This window comes from Phocoena sinus, chromosome 8, assembly GCF_008692025.1.
Source record: "Phocoena sinus isolate mPhoSin1 chromosome 8, mPhoSin1.pri, whole genome shotgun sequence".
NCBI classification, from domain to species: domain Eukaryota; kingdom Metazoa; phylum Chordata; class Mammalia; order Artiodactyla; family Phocoenidae; genus Phocoena; species Phocoena sinus.
In genome coordinates, this window is record NC_045770.1 from 11535108 (window position 1) to 11550647 (window position 15540).

Here is a 15540-nt window from a genome sequence, read left to right on the forward strand (position 1 = left end):
GGAGAGTCCACCTGCTGATGCAGGGGACACGGGTTCGTGCCCCGGTCCGGGAAGATCCCACATGCCGTGGAGCGGCTGGGCCCATGAGTCATGGCCGCTGGGCCTGCGCGTCCGGAGCCTGTGCTCCGCAACGGGAGAGGCCACAACAGTGACAGGTCCGCGTACCGCAAAAAAAAAAAAAAAAAAAGCTCTTAATTTCATTGATCTTTTCTATTGTTTTCTTAGTCTCTATTTTATTTATTTCCACTCTGATCTTTGTAATTTCCTTCCTTCTAACTTTGGGCTTATTTAGTTCTTCTTTTTCTAGTTCCTTGAGATGTAAAATTAGGTTGTTTATTCAAGATCTTTCTTTTTTCTTAATGTACGCATGTATCTCTATGAACTTCCCCTTTAAAATTGCTTTTGCTGCATCCCATAGGTTTTGGTATGTTGTATTTCTGTTTTCACTTCTCTCAAGATATTTTTTTATTTCTCTTTTGATTTCTTCTTTGACCCATCGGTTTTTCAGTAGCATGTTGATTAATTTTCACATATCTGTGAATTTTCCAGTTTTCTTCCTGTCTTTGATGTCGTTTAATACCATTGTGGTCAGAAGAGATGCTTGATATAATTTCAGTCTTCTTAAATGTATTAAGACGTGTTTTGTGGCCTCACATATGATCTATCCTGGAGAACGTTTCATGTGCCCTCGAGAAGAATGTGTATTCCGCTGCTATTGGATGGGAAGTTGTGGTTCTCTGTATCTGCCCATTTTTCTCTCTAATTTTAGGGGCAGTGGTTTGCCTTGTGACCTAACGTTTTTGACAGGCCTAAGAAAAGTTGTTGATTTTCCAGTTTGTTCAGTTTTTTACTTGTTGGATAGAGTGGCGGCTTCCAAGCTTCTTCCATGCTGGAGCAGACAGTTACTTATCTTTATTTTTCTTTTTAAGTCTTTATTGAATTTGTTACAATATTGCTTCTTTTTTTTTTTTTTTTAATGTTTTTTATGTTTTTGTTTTTTGGCCAGGAGGCATGTGGGAGCTTAGGTCCCTGACCAGGGATCAAACCCACACTCCCTGCATTGGAGGGTGAAGTCCCAACCACTGGACGGCCAGGGAAGTCCCTACTTATCTTTTAAATTAGTAATAAACTGGAATTTGTCCTCATCACTTCTGCTTACACCCATGGCCCAGTCACAGAGCCAAATAAGCTGCAAGGGAGATTGGGAAATGTAATCTCCATCACGTTCATTTATAAAATATTTTTGGTTGCCTACTGTGCTAGACATTGTTCTAGGCACCGGGGATGTAGCCGTGAACAAAATAGACAAGGTTTTTTTCTGTTGAGGGGAGAGATGGGTAAACATATGAATGAATGAATGAATGAATGAATGCTACATAAATAAATTAATTAAATAAATGATTTGTCAGATGCTGATATATGTGATAGAAGGAAACCAAAGGCAGGGCAAGGGGGTAGGGAGTGTGGACAGTAGAAATGTCAATTTAAAATAGAACAATTGGGGATGGCTCACTTAAAAGGTGACATTTCAGCACAGGCCTGATGGAGGTGTGGGAGTGATTCAGGGCTATACTTGAGGTGAAGAATGTTCCAAGCAGAGGGGGCAGCTGAGTCCAGAGGCTCTGAGCAGGGGTGCAGGGCTGCTGGCATAAGTGAGAAGCAGCAAAGGGGCCATGTGGAACAGAGTGGGTGGTGGGGCTGAGGGTGAGGACTCATAAGAAATGAGGTGAGTCCTTGGACTACACCGTGTAGATAATGATCAAAATCGTATCAATTTGTTTCCAAAGTAGTTATCGAAGACCGATTTTTCATTCATTTATCTATTCATTAAATAAATGCATTGTGCCTCTCTTACCTGCCAGGCCCTATTATATGCATGGGCAGTATAATAATGGGTTAGATAAAGACGTGCTGTAAATCAATAAAGAGAGATAAGATTCCACACCCCCAGAAAAGGGGACCCTCTTGCACTGTTGGTGGGAATGTAAACTGATACAGCCACTATGCAGAACAGTAGGAAGATTCCTTAAAAAACTAAAAATAGAACTACCATATGACCCAGCAATCCCACTGCTGGGCATATACCCTGAGAAAACCATGATTCAAAAAGAGACGTGTACCACAATGTTCATTGCAGTTCTATTTACAATAGCCAGGGCATGGAAGCAACCTAAGTGTCCACTGACAGATGAATGGATAAAGAAGATGTGGCACATATATACAGTGGAATATTACTCAGCCATAAAAGAAACAAAACTGAGTTATTTGCAGTGAGGTGGATGGACCTAGAGTCTGTCATACAGTGTGAAATAAGTCAGAAAGAGAAAAACAAATACCGTATGCTAACACATGTATATGGAATCTAAAAAAAAAAAAAAATTGGTTCTGATGAACCTAGGGGCTGGACAGGAACAAAGACGCAGACGTAGAGAATGGACTTGAGGGCACAGGGAGGGGGAAGGGTGAACTGGGATGAAGTGAGAGAGTAACATTGACATATATACACTACCAAATGTAAAATAGATAGCTAGTGGGAAGTAGCTGCATAGCACAGGGAGATCAGCTCAGTGCTTTGTGACCACCTAGAGGGGTGGGATAGGGAGGGTGGGAGGGAGGCTCAAGAGGGAGGGGATACGGGGATATATATATATACATATAGCGATTCACTTTGTTATACAGCAGAAACTAACATTGTAAAGCAATTATACTCCAATAAAGATGTTAAAAAGAAAAAAGGGCTTCCCTGGTGGCACAGTGGTTGAGAGTCCAACTGCCGACGCAGGGGACACGGGTTCGTGCCAGGTCCGGGAAGATCCCACATGCCGTGGAGCAGCTAGGCCCATGAGCCATGGCCGCTGAGCCTGCACGTCCGGAGCCTGTGCTCCGCAACGGGAGAGGCCACAACAGTGAGAGGCCCGCGTACCTCAAAAAAAAAAAAGATTTCACACTCCCAATGCAGGGGGCCTGGGTTCAATCCCTGGTCAGGGAACTAGATCCCACATGCATGCTGCAACCAAGAGTTCGCATGCCACAACTAAGGAGCCCACTAGCCACAACTAAGACCCAGTGCAACCAAATAAGTAATATAAATAAGATTCTCTCAGGTGATGAAGTTTATCTTTTAAAAGTACAAAAGTTTATCCAGTGTGATAGGTAATCTTATGTGTCAACTTGACTGGGGCATGGGATGCCCAGATATCTGGTTAAACATTATTCATGGATGTGTCTGTGAGGGTGTTTCTCGGAGAGATTAGCATTTGGATCTGATTGAGGAAAGCCAATTACCCCACTCAATATGAAATGGCATCCTCCAACCCCCGAGGCCTGGATACAGCAAAAATGTGGAAGAAGGGAGATTCTCTTTCTTTGCCTGACTGCCTATCTGGAACATCTGTCTTTTCCTGCCCTTGCACTGGGACTTACACCATGGGCACTCCTAATTCTCAGGCCTTCCAATTTGGGCTAGAATCAAACCACCAGTTTTCCTGGGCCTCCAGCATGCAGACAGTAGATCATGATACTTCTCAGCCTCCAAAACTGTATGAGTTAATTCTTCATAATAAATCTCTTTATACAGATCCTATCTATTCTGTTTTTCTGGAGAACGCTGACGCATAAATCTGGAACTACAAAACCAGCCGCAGAGTTCTACAGAAATACAGAATTCGGTAGAAATACAGAATCCCCACTGCGAGCACCTTCTCTAGACTCTTAGTTCCTTGAGGGTGGGAATTGTACCTTTATTGCTGAATTTATTCAACTAAACTTTTTTTTTCAAATAAAACACAATTACTAATGAAAATAGCAATTAAAGAATACAGTTATTGTTCACTTAGTGTGTCAGCGATGTCAAGCACTAGTGAGCTGGTAACTGATTTATCTTAATGTATTTAATTATCATACCAACCTCGTAAGGAGGGTAGTATTATCCTTATTTCCAGATTAGAAAACTGGGATTTAGAAAGGACAAGTAATTGGTGTAAGGGCACACAGCTAATAAGTGGTAGGTCTAGCACTGGAAACTGAATCTACCTGACTCCAAGTCTTATCTTTTTTGCTACCGATACCCTCAATATACAACATGGAGCTTTTCAAGGTCACTTATCAAATGAAGAGGTTTGTCTAGATGATCTTGGCCCAGTCCATGGAGCACTTGTTGAGTTCTTACTATATACCGGTGCTGAGCGCTAGGAATACAAGGTTGAAAGGCATGATGTTTCCCATAAGGAAAACAGGCAACTTAATAGACATTCCCTGCACTAAGATGAGTGCTCTGAAAGGCGTGAGCCCAGAGGAGATGCGGGATTCACTGACCTTCTGAAAGAGGTCAAATCTGACCTGAGTCTTGGAGGATGAGTATAAGGTAGGCAGGTGAAAAATGGGGACAGAATTCTAGGGAGTCAAAACAGAATGAGAAAAGGCACACAATGTAAGGTGACAGGAAGGGGACCCTCCTTCTCCATTCCTGTGGCTTGTTCTCATATGGAGGGCAGTCCCCTATCCCTTCCTGCCCACTCTCTCACCCTTTACTTCTCCTCAGGGAGAACTGGAGAGTTCTGAAATTGGAGTGAATGCTGAGGAGTAAATCTGAGAAGAATTGACAAAAAAGACTGGAACCTAGCAAAAAAAAGATATTCTATATCCAAAGACATAATGAAGAAACCACGAGACAGTAGAAGGGGTGCACTCAAAATACAATCAAATCCCATACCCCCTGGGTGGGTGACCCACAAACTGGAGAATAATTGTACCACTGAAGTTTTCCCACAGGAGTGAGAGTTCTGAGCCCCACATCAGGCTGGGAATCTGGCATCAGGAGGAGGAACCCCCAGAACATTTGGCTCTGAAGGCCAGCGGGACTTGATTGCAGGAGCTCCACAGGACTGCGGGAAACAGAGACTCCACTCTGGGAGGGTGCACACAAGGTCTCGTGTGCACCAGGACTCAGAGCAAAAGCAGTGACTTCATAGGAGCCTGGGCCAGACCTACCTGCTGGTCTTGGAGGGTCTCCTGGGGAGGGGGGGGTGGGCGGCAGTGGCTCTCTCTGGGGTCATAAAAGCTGGTGGCAGACATTTGGGGGAGTATTCACCTATACCTGGAGGTATACAAATTGCTTGGGTCATTAGCACCAGACCTGGCCCCACCCAACATCCTGTGAGCTCCAGTGCTAGAACATCTCAGGCCAAACAACCAACAGGGCGGGAACACAGCACCACCCATCAGCAGGCAGGCTGCCTAAAACTTCCTTAGCCCACAGCCCCTCTACACACACCCCCTAGACACGACCCTGCCCACCAGATCCAGCTCCACCCACCAGTGGGCAGGCACCAGCCCCTCCTACCCGGAAGCCTTGCACAAGCCTCTAGACCAGTCTCACCCACCAGGGGGCAGACACCAGAAGCAAGAAAACTACCATCTTTCAGCCTGGGGAACTGAGTCTGCAAACACAGGTCAGAACACATCCTGGGACCACCTGGTTCCTGGCCCTTGGGTGACAAGAGGGGCATGTACTGCTGGGACACATAGGACATCCCCTACAGAGGGCCACTTCTTCAAGGTCAAGCAAAGTAACTAAGCTACTACATACATGAAAATACAAATAGAAATTTAAACAAAATGAGACAGCAAAGAAGTGTGTTCCAGATGAAGGAACAAGATAAAACCCAGGAGAACATCTATGTGAAGTGGAGATAGGCAATCTACCCGAGAAAGGTGAGTCCTGAGCTACTTCAGGGGAGAAGATCCAGCACACGTGGGATAGTGTAGGAAGATGAAAGAGTGGGGCAGAAAGCAACCCTTTGGGGGGGTTCAAATATTTAAGAATTTGGCAGACGAGGAAGACTCTGTGAAATAGGACAAAAAGCAATCAACAGAGATGTAGAAGGAGACTCATAAGAGATGTCAAAGAAGTAGAGAATTTCAAGAAGAATTGAATGAGAAATAGTGTCAAACACAGTAGAAAGGCCCAAGTAGACTTAGACTGGGAGTGTCCAGTGGCTTTGGCAATTTGGAGGTGATGTTCTTGAAAGCAGTTTGAGTTGAGTGGTCTGATCAGAAGCCAGGTGGCAGTGGGTTGAAGAAGTGAAGACCCCAATTATTGGGGCTATTTTCAAGATGCTTGGCTGAGAGGTCAAGAGAGACTTGCTCCTCAAAAGGTGAACCTTGATGTATTTATAGGCTGAGGGCAATGAGCTAATAGAAAACAAGAGAGGAGATTTATAGAAGAAAGGGGAGTATGGATGGAACGAGATTTATCTCAGGGTGAAGGAGGTCATGAATAAAAAGCTGAGATGGGGGTAGGGAGGACGGTGTGTGTGTGTGCAGACAGGGGTGGGGATTATCTTGAACAGGAGAAGAGATACCTTCTTCCCTGAGACCTGAAAAAGGGTGAAGCGTGTTTATAAATGAGATAAACATTGTGTTGATGTTTTGGGTGGAGACTGGAGGAGACGGAGGAAGCAGAGGTTCATGCTGGTGGCCTTCACCTTCTTGATGAAATAGGAGGCAAGGTCATGTGCTGAGAAAATGTTGGGGCTTGAGAATGGAGTGAAGGTTTAGCATGAACACCAGGTGGAATGGGAGAGGACACAGTAACTACGGAAATGGTGACCTACCTGGAATTGGCGGGGTTAGAGAAGAAAGAGAAAGCCAGAGGCTCCTGCAAACTGGGTGAAAACGGAAAGAGCAAGGAACTCAGTGGTCTATGAAATACTAGTGGTGGCAATGAGGGCATGAAAGAGAAGTGGGCATCAGCAGATAGCAGTATTTTTCAATTACTCAGTTCTAACACAGTAATATTTGAACAGCTCTCTACATTTCAGGAAATGCTTTTGCAGACCTATTTCATTTGTTTTCACAGAAGCACTGTAAAGCATATGTTATTGTTTTCCTATTCTGCAGAAATGGAGAGTCACAGAAATAGTGACTTACTCGAGGTCAGAGGAGTAGTAAAGGCAGGACTTGAAACTAGATATTCGGTCCCCAGGCTTCACACAGATAGGATTTGATATTTAGAGACATTGGTGATCCAAGTCAGGAATAAAATATATGCCTTGGGTTGAGTTTTCTAGGAGGAACGGTGAATCTTTTCTCCTCTACTTGTGATCCTAAGCACAGGGCAGCCAAATGGCTCACTATCAAGGTGACTCTTGGCTTTACCGGGCTAATTGACCCATACAGCCTACAGAGGTCCACGCATGCCTTGTGTTAGTTCACATCTCCGTGCTTCTGTACTTGCTGCCCTTCTGCCTAACATATTCTCCCCGTGGTTGTCTCCTGGCTAACTCCTACATCTTGCAAAACCCCCCAACCACCTTTCTCCCTGAAGGCTAAGCCACGTGCCCTATTTTGTGCCCTTAATTGTACCCTGGGCTCTTCCTTTATTCCATCCCATTGAAGTTGTTGCCTGTACACCTGTCTCCCTCACTAGACTAAGAGCACCTTGAAGCCAAGAACTGTGTCTTATGTCTCTTTGCAGCTCCATACAAAGTGCCCAGCACAGCCCTTGGTGCAAATAAGGGTCAGTCACCTGCAAATATGGAAAATATGACCCTTTGGTACAACTCTCAGTGGAAACCAACTAAGAGCACGAGTTAGGCCGTCACATGGTCAGTCTGAACACAGCCTCACCCTTCTTTGGCTGAGATGACAAGATGTGACAGAAGTATTGAGGGGCAGATCATTAGCAAGAGCTTTCCTTCCTTCCACTGAGACTTGTCTTCCTTTTCTCCTCTAATGGTCTAGCATTTCAGCAGATCCAGAAATTGACTACTTTCCCCCACCTCTACTACTACTACTGCTGGTCCCAGCCAACATCATCTCTTGCCTGGATTATTGCAACAGCGTCTTAACTGGTCTCCCTGCTTTAACCTTCACGGGGTGCAGCGCATTTCCAGCACAGCGCCAGAGGGATCCTGTTACCATGTAGGTCAGATCATGTCCCTCCTCTGCTCAGCAGCCTCCAGTGGCTCTCGGTTCACCAAACGGGAAAGCCCAAGTCTTTTCAAATTCGTTCAGTGTCCCACGTGATCTGGCCCCTGTGAATGTTTTTCTTTTAAAAATTTATTTATTTATTTAGGCTGTGCCGGGTCTTAGTTGTGGCATGCGGGATCTTCCTTGCGGCATGTAGATCCTTTGTTGCGGGACTGTAGGATCTTCGTTGCAGCATGGGGGATATTTTATTTTATTTTATTTTATTTTACTTTTGGCTGCGTTGGGTCTTCGTTACCGCGCACGAGCTTTCTCTAGTTGCAGCAAGTGGGGTGCGTGGGCTTCTTATTGAAGTGGTTTCTCTTGTTGTGGAGCACAGGCTCTAGGCACATGGACTTCAGTAGTCATGGCACTTGGGCTCAGTAGCTGTGGCTCGCAGGCTCTAGAGCACAGCTCAGTAGTTGTGGCGCATGGGCCTAGTTGCTCTGCGGCATGCGGGATCTTCCTGGACCAGGGCTTGAACCCGTGTCCCCTGCATTGGCAGGCGGATTCTTAACCACTGCGCCACCAGAGAAGTCCCAGGGGATCTTTTAGTTGCAGCATGTGGGCTTCTTAGTTGCAGCATATGGACTTCTTAGTTGCAGGATGTGGGATCTAGTTCCCCGACCAGGGAATCAAACCCTGGGCCCCTGTGTTGGGAGCGTGGAGTCTTACCCACTGGACCACCAGGGAAGTCCCTGGCCCCTGTGAACTTTTTGACTCCACCTTCTACTTAGCTACCTTGGTGTCCTCACTGTTTCTTACCCACCAGGTCCACTCACCCCAGGACCTTGCGTTGCCATTCCCTTGCCTGGAGTCCTCCACCAGATTTCATCGTCACCCTCTCCTTTCCGCCCTTAGCTCTCCTACTCAGCTACATCCCTCTCCATAAAACTTTTTATAAAGCTTTTATTTTTATTTTTGGCAGCACCACGCGGCTTGCAGGATTTTAGCTCCCCGACCAGGGATCATTGCTGCCCCCGGCGGTGGAAGCTCGGAGTCCTAACCACTGAACCTCCAGGGAAGTCCCTCCCTGCTTTATTTTTTACTTAGCACTAACAGTGACTAGAATACTACGTGTCTTACTTACTGATCTTGTTTATTTTCTGTCTCCCCCAGTAGGACAGTGAATTAGGACCGCTTGGGTCATTTCTGTATCCCCTGTACCCTGAACGGTGTCTGGCACAGAGGACGCAAGGAATATTTGTTGAAGGAATGAGTTCTGATTCAAGGCTGACCTCTTATCTCCTGGTTAAAAATGGATGGTTCTCAAATTGTTTCATATGCATTAATTTGGTTTGTTTAACTAGAGTATATTCTTTTCAAAAGTAGAGACCTGGTTTACACTTTATGCCTGCTAATTAATGCAAAGTCGTGGCCCTCATAACTCAACTGCATCTGTCCTTTGTCCCATCCTCCCACTCTATGCCTGGGCCCATTCTACTGCTCTGTGCCTGGATCCATCCTTTCGCCCAGCTGAGGCCTGGGTCAGCTCGTCCCTCCCAGACCACTGTGCTTTCCTTTTTTTTTTTTTTTCGGTAAGCGGGCCTCTCACTGCTGTGGCCTCTCTCGTTGCGGAGCACAGGCTCCGGACGCGCAGGCTCAGCAGCCATGGCTTATGGGCCCAGCCGTTCCGCGGCATGTGGTATCTTCCCAGACCGGGGCACGAACCCGTGTCCCCTGAATCGGCAGGCGGACTCCCAACCACTGCACCACCAGGGCAGCCCTGTGCTTTCCTTTTAACTCTCTTTACTCCTCCTGTTGCCTTGTCTCAGGAAAACCTCATCACTCCTGGAGAAAATCTTCCTTTCCATCGCTTCTGCTGATTTAATCTTTGCTTTTTAATCAGATATGAGGAGGTGGGGGTGGGAGTGGGGAAGGTACTCAGACCATCATACATCATTTTATGGAAGAAAAAGCCTGACATTTTCATTGGCAAATAAATTCTGGAGCTCCAGGACTGGAAAGGACCTAAGAGGTCAGCTCATTCATCCTCACACCTCTGCGTCATTCTGTATTGAAAAACCGTCCCCAAATGCAACTAATTTTTCTCTGACTGCACTCTGAGGAAGCTACTTCCCTGACCTCCTTCAATAAGATGTTTTAGTGTCTTAGTGAAAAACATGAAATTATTATTAAAGCACTTGCAGCGCAATAGAGTTATGGAATTGGAGCACAATAAATGTAAATGTACAAATATATACTCAGTAAATGATTCTTTTCTTCTTCCTTGCTTCTATTCCTCTCCCCATCCCACCCAGATGCATTCCATGTTTAATGAATCATCTAAGTCTTCATTATAAAATTTTCAAATCCAAGAGAACCTTCCAGCTTGATGATCCCCCTAAACTTTTTCAAAGACTGTCCCTAAATCATTCCCACCTGAACATAACTGCAGTCGACTTAGCGGACAGACATCACAGTCTATGGAGACTGGCTTTGACTCCAGCTCCAAAATGAATCAGCAGTGTGAATTTGGGCACTTGACTCCTTACCATCTTTGTTTCCTCATCTGAAAAACGGGTGTAAAATTGCCAAGGTATGGAAGTGACCTAAGTGTCCACTAATGATAAATGGATAAAAAAGATGTGAGATATATATATATATATATATATATATATATATATATACATACATATGTATATATATACACACACATATATATATAATGGAATACTACTCAGCCATAAAAAAGAATGAAATTTTGTGATTTGCAGCAACATGGATGGACTTGGAGGGCATTATGCTAAGTGAAATAAGTCAGACAGAGAAAGACAAGTACTGTATGATATCATTTATATGTGGAATCTTAAAAATACAATGAACTAGTAAATATAACAAAAAAGAAGCAGACTCACATATATAGAGAACAAAGTAGTGGTTACCAGTGGGGAGAAGGAAAGGGGGAGGGACAATATAGGGTTAGAGGATTAAGAGGTACAAACTATTAGGTATAAAATAAACTACAAAGGGAACACAGGGAATATAGTAAATATTTTATAATAACTATAGAGTATAACCTTTAAAAATTGTGACTCACTATATTGTATACCTGTAATTTATATAATATTAGACATTATTTATTTATTTTGGCTGTGCTGGGTCTTAGTGGCGGCATGCGGAATCTTCATTGCCGTATGTGGGATCTTTTAGTTGCGGCATGCAGACTTTTAGTTGCAGCAAGCATGCGGGATCTAGTTTGGTTCCCCGACCAGGGAATCAAACCCCGGCCCCCTGAATTGGGAGCATGGAGTCTTACCCACTGGACCTCCAGGGAAGTCCCCTGAAACTTAGTATGTTAATCCATGAAAATGATAATAATGATAATAGGTAATATTTAATATGTATTGCTCATTGAATATATGTCAGGCATTAAGAAGTACTTTACGTATGTTAGTTCATTTAATAGTAAATCATGGAGTTGTTGCTTTCGTTATCATTATGATGATTGTTTTATTTTTTATGTTTTATTTATTATTTAGTTATTTATATTTTTTGGCCCCATGGCATGCAGGATCTTACTTCTCGGACCAGGGATCGAACCCATGCCCCTTGCAGTGGAAGCATGGAGTCCCAACCACTGGACCACTAGGGAAGTCCCACGGTGATCGTTTTAAAGGCCCATGAAGGAAGGTGACTGGTTTCTTTCTTCTTGAAGGATCTATTATTTGTTGTGAAAGTCAGTGAGATGCTGCTAAGACAGTGTGAGTGGTTGAAGTTCACGCAGCTAAAGAGGAAGGAGAAATGGGCTGAGAGAGGCATGATGGGAGGGGCAGTGAGTAAGTGGGGCCATTCTCGCTGCCTCAGTGCTGGGCCCTGGGTCACAGCTCAGGCCTGAGCGGAGCAGGGCAGTGGCACCAGCTGGAGAGGTGTGGCATGGAAGGCGTGCAACTTTGGGGCAATGTCTCTCAGTTTCTGTGATTTGTGAGAACACATCTCTCCAGAAGTGAAAGTGGTAGGGAGGAGGGGTTGTGAACTTTCAATCTGCAAAAACCCACAGCAGGTCAAACTGACCCAACCAAGAAGAAGCTTGAGTAGAGCCTAACGATGGTGTTAATAGTCTTGTCAGAGTGCTCCCAAAACGTTTTCATTTAGCTCTGACAGTTTTATTTAATTGTAAGAAAAAAGATGGAGAATGATTGTTTTCAAAAACATTAAAGAGGGCTTCCCTGGTGGCGCAGTGGTTGAGAGTCCACCTGCCGATGCAGGGGACACGGGTTCGTGCCCCGGTCCGGGAAGATCCCACATGTCGCGGAGCGGCTGGGCCCGTGAGCCATGGCCACTGAGCCTGCGTGAAAACATTAAAGAAAATTGAACAGGAGAAAATTTTGGCATCACAAGTGTATTGCAATTCCTCATAAAAGAGAAAGCCTGTTACACGTGATAGGTGTCTCTAGCAGCTGCATATCCAGGTGATCCCTGACACAGAAGGATCTGAGGTGTAATCGTTTCTTATACTAAAAGGTGGAGAGGGACCATTTAAAAATAATAATGCAATTCCTGTTACCAGTTCAGATTCCCCAGCCTGAAACGTCTTTCCATAAATTGTGACGCTCTATTGAAACTTTCAATTTGTTTTAATAACATATTTTTAACTTGAAGTATAGTTGATTACAATATTGTGCTAGCCTCAGGTGTACAGCAAAGTGATTTGGTTACACCTATATATGTATATATCTATATTCTTAAAAAAATTCTATTCCATTTTAGTTTATTACAAGATATTAAATATAGTTCCCTGTGCTATACAGTAAATCCTTGTTGTTTATTTTATATATAATAGTGTGTATCTGTTAGAGTTTGCTTTCTATGTCTGTCAGTCTGTTTCTGTTTTGTAAATAAGTTCATTTGTACTATTTTTTAGACTCCACATATAAGTGATATCATGTAATATTTGTCTTTGTCTGGCTTAGTTCACTCACTATGACAATCTCTAGGTCCATCCATGTTGCTGCAAATGGCGTTATTTCATTCTTTTTTATGGCTCAGTAATATTCCATTGTATATGGATATACCACATCTTTTTATCCATTCCTCTGCAGATAAACATTTAGGTTGCTTCCATGTCTTGGCTATTGTAAATAGTGCCTCTATGAACTTCGGGGGGCATGTATCTTTTCAAATTAGAGTTTGTATCTTTTCAAATTAGAGTTTTCATCTTTTCCAGATATATGCCCAAGAATGGGATTGCTGGGTCATATGGTAGCTCTATTTTTAGCTTTTTAAGCAACCTCCATACTGTTCTCCATAGTGGCTGCACCAATTTACATTCCCACCAACCGTCCAGGAGTGTTCCCTTTTCTCCACACCCTCTCCAACATTATTTGTAGACTTTTTGATGATGGCCTTTCTGACCAAAGTGAGGTGGTATCTCATTGTAATTTTGATTTGCATTTCACTGAGGACATTTTTGAATGGGTTCCTGAAATACTCAGAGAGGCAGCAGGGGGAACAGGATCAGTTCTGAGAAAGTCCCCTCCCACCTCAAGCTCCTGACTCTTTTATACCTTTGGCTCCTAAAGCCACAGCCGGGATTTTCTAACCTTAGACCCTCCCACCTGTTGTTTCCTCTTCCCCATTCTCTTGGTTGTTAGCTTCTTATCCTTTAAGTTCAGGATTAATTATCACCCCTCTACAGGCCTTTACTGACCAGTGTGGAGCCCCCGCTATGACTCCAGCTTACAGTGGGCTGGTTGTTCCATGGCCACATTAGCTTCTTTTATTTGTTCGTTTTCTTGTCAGTGGGATCACCTATGACTCTAAGGTCCACAAGGGCAGGTGGACAGGGTCATCCTGGCGCTAGCGTCTAAATATTTATTTATTTTGGCTGCACCGTGTCTTAGTTGCAGCATGCGGGATCTTCCTTGTGCCATGTGCCTTGTGGCACGCGGGATCTTTAGTTGCGGCATGTGGGCTTGTTTAGTTGCGGCATGCAGATCTCTTAGTTGCAGCATGCATGTGGGATCTAGTTCCCCGACCAGGGATTGAACCCAGGCCCTCCTCATTGGGAGTGTGGAGTCTTACCCACTGGACCACCAGGGAAGTCCCCTGGCACTAGCGTCTAGCACAGTTACTCTCACCTAATATAAAGAAGCCCAATAAACATTGGTTACGTGAGAGGAGTGAAAGTTACTATTTCCTTTTCATTTATCACACACTCATGGAAAATGTACGGAAGCACGAGTCCTTTCTCAGCTGTGCCATAAGATCTCTGTAGGAAATTCGTGCAGCTTATTTAGCTGAGGCTGGCTGCCATTCGACCTTGGGTTACTTGAGACCCGGAATAAGATTGTCATAATGTATTATTCAGGTTAATACAGTTTGATTTAGGGCTCATCTCCATTTGAGTAGTTGGTGACGGTTCTTCCTACTATTTAAAAGAGAAATGAAAATGCCTTCACCTTGGGCCCCTAGTATCTACAAAAGGAATATCTTACCCAGCACGGGAACCAAAAAACTACAGTCTCTTTCCTTTCCTTACAAAACTTCTGGATACTGTGCTAATACTACAGTAGTACTTGCCATAATGATTCTCATTTTACTAATGATGAAGATGGGGCCCAGAGAAGTTAGATAACTTTCCCCAGGCTCCAAACTTAGCAAGTGGAAAGAGGCAGGATCCAAAGCCAGGTCTGTTCAACGCCAGAACTCATATACTCAACTCTGCTACAAATGAAGAGTCCAATTGTGAATAGCATTGTCTGAGCCTGCACCACGAAGAACCTGGTATAAGCATCCTAGGAAACAAGAAGAGAAGGGGAGCTGCCCAGGATCCCTTCCTTGGGACACATCATCACAACACATACAAAAAATCTCTAAATGCAGCAAGCAAAGGCAAGCCTGACATTTCCAAGTGATTAAATATATGGAGGAGAGAAGAATAAGATGACAGGGGTAGGCAGGGCTGATTGGAAAGCCTTTCAAGAAGATGCATGTAGTTCAGTAGATTTTAACTAGAGAGAGAGGGATGGAGGAAGGAAGCATATAAGCAGGGCTTCCCTGGTGGTCACTCCTGGCCCCTTCAACACCATTAGCTGTATGGCCTTTGGGTTCCGGCTTGAAATAGAGCCAGGAAGGATAAGAAGGATGGCCAAGATATCGCATGTCTTAGCACAGCCACTATTGGCCTAGGGATTTGAGGCACCTACAAGTAGCTTTGAGATTCTTGAGGAACCGGGGTGGTGACTTTCAGGAAATAAGTTAATCTCTGTTTCCTCTCTGCTGTTGTGAATAAACAGTGTGACAAACTCCAGTGTGACAAACGGACATGGGGCTGACGTCAATAGTTCCTGACACTTTCGCTGGAGTAGGACCCATGAGAGTACGTCTTCCAGTATGGCTGCACCAAATCTGAAGTAATTATAATTTACTTCCCTGGTGGCGCAATGGTTAAGAATCTGCCTGCCAATACAGGGGACATGGGTTCGAGCCCTGGTCCGGGAAGATCCCACATTGCTGTGGAGCAACTAAGCCCATGCATCACAACTACTGAGCCTGTGCTCTAGAGCCCGTGAGCCACTACTGAAGCCCGTGCGCCTAGAGCCTCTACTCTGCAACAAGAGAAGCCACCAC